This window comes from Leptonychotes weddellii, chromosome X (assembly GCF_054177405.1).
Source record: "Leptonychotes weddellii isolate Sample4059 chromosome X, ASM5417740v2, whole genome shotgun sequence".
Classification (NCBI taxonomy): Eukaryota; Metazoa; Chordata; class Mammalia; order Carnivora; family Phocidae; genus Leptonychotes; species Leptonychotes weddellii.
Genome location: NC_138385.1, coordinates 80,989,265 through 80,995,667, shown reverse-complemented (window position 1 = coordinate 80,995,667; position 6,403 = coordinate 80,989,265). Strand labels below are relative to the sequence as shown.

At 36.8% G+C, this 6,403-nt stretch overlaps 1 pseudogene; it reads right to left on the bottom strand.

The window, feature by feature from the left end:
- Nucleotides 1-3,781: 3,781 nt before the first annotated feature.
- On the bottom strand, nucleotides 3,782-5,045 carry LOC102742665 (UBX domain-containing protein 8 pseudogene; annotated as a pseudogene).
- Between the last annotated feature and the right edge of the window lie 1,358 nt (nucleotides 5,046-6,403).

Here is a 6,403-nt window from a genome sequence, read left to right as displayed (position 1 = left end):
AAAATTAGATGAAAAATTAGAAAGTCCATTATGACCTAAATCTTAAGTCCTGTGGAGCAAGTAAAAGAAAAATAAAAATGAACTCAATGGCAGGAAAGGGCATCATATGATAGAGTTGCTGGAAAACTTTTAGGGTTTCATCATCACCCTGCAGGACTAAGTACAGATTAGTTTCTCTCTGCCCATCTGCAGCCTACCTTACCTTAAATCCATTATATAAATTCTATGTAAAGCTGGATAAAAGTTGCAAGGGAGGGATCTGTAAACTTAGATGGAGATAAAACTTACATCTTTATTTATATTAACCGCCAACACTTCCTTCAATTATGAATATAGACAACATACTTTTGTAGTAGCAGTGACTGCAATTTTATCATTATCAACCTCATGATACAATACATACTAAAGGCTACAAAATTATAAGTTAATAAATCTGAGCGGCAAGATACAGTTATATAATACAACAAAAGCACACAGATCACCATATTAGGGTTTGCTTCAATATTTTATTACTGTATAATTTCTTTTATAGTCCTTTGTATTTTATTTTACGCATTTAAATGTATTTTTCTTAGAAGAGATCCTGAGAGGTTATGGGACTCCCAAGGGCATTCACACCACAATCATCTCAACCACAGTAAGCCTACCTCCTCTTTATCACTTCTATCTCTGATTAGATTATAATTCTCCCAGCAACAATCTGATGCCCCACCACTCCTCCTTAGGTCAGGCTAGGTTTCTGCCCTTGATTTTCCAACAGAACACTCGGGTACATTCATTATCCTGTTTATAACTTTCTTTTCAAAGTTTATGTCCTTTCAAGTATTTCTGCCACACTCCAAAAGCATTGAAAGGGAAGGAAACATGACCTCTATGTATCTTTCACATCTGGCACATAATAATTACTTTGTATATTACTGCTGAATACTCTAAGAAAGGAAACAAAATGATGGATAATTCAAAGTAAGCACAGGGATTAAATGTGATGCAGAGGAAGACTTCCAGTAAGAAAGAATATAACCAGGCTGGCCTTTGCAACATATAAGTGCTTCAAGTCAACACACTGTATCATTTATACAATGCACAATGTTACATTCCAATTGTATTTCAATAAAGCCAAAAAAAAATAGAAGGTATAGAGAGGAGTGTTGAGACAGGCCTACTTGAGAGATCAATATTGTATCTGTAAAATTAGACAAGTGGAGGCAGGATGTTAGGTCCCACTCACAGAGAAGTCTTGATTGGGTGGTGAGTGCCTTCCTCTCATAAGAGCTCCTTGATCTTCACCGATTCCTACCCAGGAACTCAAACACCGAAAGGAACCCCCTATGAGTTCACTTGTCAATCTACTCTAACAAGAGCTAGGAATTTTCATTGAACATTTGGCAAATACAAGGTGGCTTTAGCTTTGTACCTTTTCCAGGTAATTGTTTAACTTCAAAGTTTTCAGATACACCGAAAACACAAATGTTTACAATGACTCCATTAGGATTCATGTGGTTGAAAGACTTACAGCATTCTAAATGATTGATAATATACTGATGAACTGAGAAAATCAGCCAAAAACCTACCCAAATGCCAAACTGATATTTTAAAGCATGGGCCCTGAATTCTACAGGAAAAGCTGCGTTCAGCTACTACTAACTATTCACATACTAGAAAAGCCTATCTCAACTCTAAAGAAATTTTCCCCAGCTCCATCATTACTACCCTCTTCTAAGCTACCATCAGGAATCTTCTAGTCTCTACAACAGCCATCTAACTAGACTTCCCGATTCTTCCCTTGTCCATTTTCATGTTTTCTTAACCCAGTATCCAGGGTTATTCTTGAAAAACCAAGGCTGATCATGTCACTCCTTTAACTCTCCAATTATTTCCCCATTGAATCAGAACAAAAGTCAAAATCTTTACCATGTCCACCCAAAGCCCCAAAGTACCTCGCCTCCTATCACCTCCCGATGTCATTTCTTCCCCTTTCCCCTTGCCTCATTGTACAAGCACAAAGACCTTCTTGTTGCTCGTTGAACCCAGCAAGCTTGCTCCTCCATTAGATTCTTCTTTCACTTGCTGTTCTCTCTACATATAAAGTTCTCCCATCTGATCTCTGGACAATTCTCTACTTCACTGCCATCAGGTACTTGCTCATGTCAGTATCTGAACAAAACCTTCGTGAAATGAAGTTTCTCTAAAATTTATAGGACCGACATCACCCTGGAGCCCCTTTTCACCCCACGTGCTTTATTTTTCTCTGTATGCTCTTATCAATACTTGAGAGTACTTATCAATACTTGAGATAATATCTCTATTTTTTGGCAAATGTCTGTCTTACTCGATATGAATGCAAGCTTCCTAACAACATGGATTTTTGTCTTTTGTTGTTTACTACTGATCCACTGAATCTAGAACAGTGCCAGGTCTCTACGGTAGATCCCAAGTGCATTCTTTTCCCACAGAAATGAAGGTGATAAGAAAACAAGCAAGCAAGGAAGAACAGTTTCATGTGTGAAGCACTAATAAACACATATAAAATATATTATTGGGTCTGTTTCTCTGGAGAATCCTAATATACTTAATACATACAAACTAGACCCTTACAATCCAACCTCCATTCTACTGCCAAATTAACCTTTCTTTTTTAACTTTGTATTTTAATCATCCAGTGCTCATCACAACAAGTGCCCTCCTTAATCCCCATCACCTATTTCACCCATCCCCCCACCCACCTTCTCTCGGGCAACCATCAGTTTGTTCTCTATAATTAACAGTCTGCTTCTTGGTGTGGGTCTTTTTTTCCTTTGCTAGTTTGTTTCTTAAATTCCACATGAGTGAAATCATATGGTGTTTGTCTTTCTCTGACTTATTTTGCTTAGTATTACATGCTCTAGCTCTATGCATTTGCAAATGGCAAGATTTCATTCTTTTCTAGAGCTGAATAATGTTCCATTGCATGGATATCTTGGGCCATTTCCATACCTTGGCTATCATAAATAATGCTGCTTTAACCATAAGGGTGCATGTGTCCCTTTGAATTAGTATTCTTGTACTATTTGGGTAAATACCTAGCAGTGCAATTGCTGGATCAGAGGGTAATTCTATTTTTAACATTTTGAGAAACCTCCATCCTGTTTTCCACAGTGGCTGCAACAGTTTGCATTCCCACCAACAGTGCAAGAGGGTTCCTTTTTCTCCACATTCTCACCAACATCTGTCTGTGTTTTTTATTCTAGCCATTCTGACAGGTATGAGGTAATACCTCACTGTAGTTTTAATTTGCATTTTCCTGATGATGAGTGATGATGAGTATCTTTTCATGTGTCTGTTTGTAATCTGTAGGTCTTTGAGGAAATGTCTGTTCATGTCTTCTGCCCATTAATTAGGCTATTTGTTTTTTGGGTGTTGAGTTTTCTAAGTTATTTATATATTTGGATACTAACCCTTTATCAGGTATCAAAAAGAACTTTAAAACATTAAAGACCTTTGAAATACCTTCAAAGTTTAATTTCCAGAAATACAGAAAAAAAACATTCCTATTTAATAGACTTTAAAGAGTTTGAATTGTGAAATGTTCAGTGTGGCAAGGTTGACTGAAAAGGCAGAAAACCAAGTCATAAGACTTTTCAACAGAGTGATAAATGACATCAGCTAGGAAAAAATACAAATCATCGAGGGTCTTTCTGTACACGTGTTTATTTAGTTTTCATTTGGTACATTATAAGAGGGCACATTCCAAAAACTATTATATGCAGAGAACAATCCTTTTCTAATCCTTTACATTCATATGTTCCCAAGGATCTCAACATTATAGGGTTTACTGCCTTGAGCTCAATCAAGGTATGGCATAATTTTAATGTGAATCCTTTATTGTCCTGTAAGGTCATGGCATAACTGATTTTATGGAGAACAGGTAGTTCTCATTTCTTAATTAGTTGCTCTGCTCTTTCTCTTCCACATTGAGTACAGTATCCAGTTATTCCTATGGTCTGCAGTGACCAGATTCCCTCCACTTCCACAGGCTTTCTGGGAAAGGAAGTAGAAAAGCTGTATAGGGATGTGTGGTACCTGATTTTCATCACCCAGTCAAATAAGACCTGTGAATTTCAAGACTTAGAAAATCTTCTTTTCAGGACACTCCCACTTGGACATCGGAGAGCAACAGTACCTACTTGTTCGGCTGTTTCAGGAGGTTCTTCAGGTAGATGAAGAACCTACTTCTGCCTGGGCTGCTCAGCAGACAGTGAAATTGTTTAAAGGCTTAGGCAAGTTCCCTTTCTTTGTTGCTTCTCTGTTTGATGTTTTAGAAGATGTCTGACTCTCATTTTCAAGCACCAAATCTTCATCAGCCCCAAGTTTATGGCCACCGCTTAACTTCCAGGTTTCACCTGTTACCTGATAAACACACTCTAAGTTTTCTCAATTTCATTTCCTGGTAAGGTTTTAGAACATTCCCTGTGTATCTGCTGGCTTTTTTTACCCTGTACCTCTTGTTTTTTTCTAACAAGTTTTTGCCTTTTCTCATTCTTCTCTTCTTCTTTCAGATACACTTGGGACAATTTAAATGAATGAAGCCATGAGGTAGTCACAGAAAGAATTAAAGTAAGAAGAGCAAGCAGTAAGAAAATCTGGCCACACAGCAACATTAGATCTTTAACTCCTAGATTGAGGATCCCACACCAGAGCTCCAGACACAAGACGGGGAGAGCAGAGAGGAGGAAAATGCCAACGACACCATGAGACACCACAGTGACGGGAGCCCCACCCCTTTCCCAAATTAACCTTTCTAAAAAGTTATTATTATATAAATCCTTTGGGGAAAAAACTCAATGGCTTCCTCAGAATTTCAGGACAAAGCACTTACCAAAACAATTATTCACTGTCCTGCCCCTGTTCTCCCACATCTACTCTCTCTCTCTCTCTCTTAAACACTCCACACTCACATAGACATCGCTCCAGATATATATATACTTATTTGTAGCTCCATGGGTAAAGACTGGTATTTCAAACATCCATGTCTTCACATATGCCATTCCTTCTTCCAGAAATGCCATTTCCACCTTGCCATATGGTTCATCAATTCTCCTGCTAAGTCTTTAGAACACTTTACATACTGCCAGTAAGATGGCATCCTTTTACCTGTATCATAGTTTACCTCTATTGTAGCATTAATTACTATCCTCGGGGCAGCTGGGGGGCTCAGTCATTTAAGCTTCTGCCTTCAGCTCAGGTCATGATCCCAGGTTCCTGAAATCGAGCCCCAGATCGTGCTCCCTGCTCAGCAGGGAGTCTGCTTCTCCCTCTCCCTCTGTCCCTGCTCGTACTCTCTCTCTCTCTCGCTCACTCTATCTCAAATAAAGTCTTTTAAAAATAGTAATTACTGTTCTGAACTCATTTGTCTAATATATTAGATAGTAATATGCTCCCTTTTAGTCACATGCTTCCTTTTCTTTCAAATTCATTAGTCCAACTACAATGCCTGAGATAGAGAAATCAGTTTACAATGTTTACTAAATGAATAAAAAGTAAAAGGATTCATTTTTGAATACCAAGATACATATATTCAGGATAACAAAAACGAGTTAGTACATGATAAATATGGCATTTCCTATCAGTGGGGAACATAGTAATTATTTAATAAATATTACCCATTTAGGGAAAAAACAGCCCTACATAAACCAGTTGTGGAGATAAAGTACACATTAATTAAGGATTTTAATGTAAGTAATAAATCCATGAAAATATTACAGTGAAGTGTAAATGAGAATTTTTAAAAAAATCTTAACAGGGAACTATTTCATGATAATAACACCAAAAGGAAATTCCATAAAACAAAGCGATGAATGGATTTAACTACATAAAACTTGTGCACATCAAAAAAATAAAAACAGAAATATCACATATAAAATATAAAAAAACTATGTAAATATATATACATAAGGGAAAAGCACAACAATCTTATTATACGAAGACCTCATACTAATCAAGTTAAAAAAGTAACAGAAAATAAAAGAGAATTTTAAGTATAAATGGTAATATCAAAAGTATGCTCACTCTAATTACTTACCAAGAACATACAGATGTAATGAGAGGTCTGTTTTCATCTATCAAACATATCTAATCTGGGCATAATATGGAGGAAGAGGGTATAAAAACTGGTAGATGGTGCTCAGAATACAATTCAGTAGTATTTGTCAAGGCTTCAAAGTATGCATTTTCTATGAATCCCAAACAAATTTATCTTAGCTTATGCATGAGCTCAGAGATGACAAAGGTTTAACTCATATTTCTAATAGGGACAATTTTAAACAACTCAACTGTCCAACATTACTGCATCCATTAGATTATAATATATTCACCCAATGGAGTATTAATAAAGAGGGAGTACAACATTGTGGTTAAGAGTCCCACA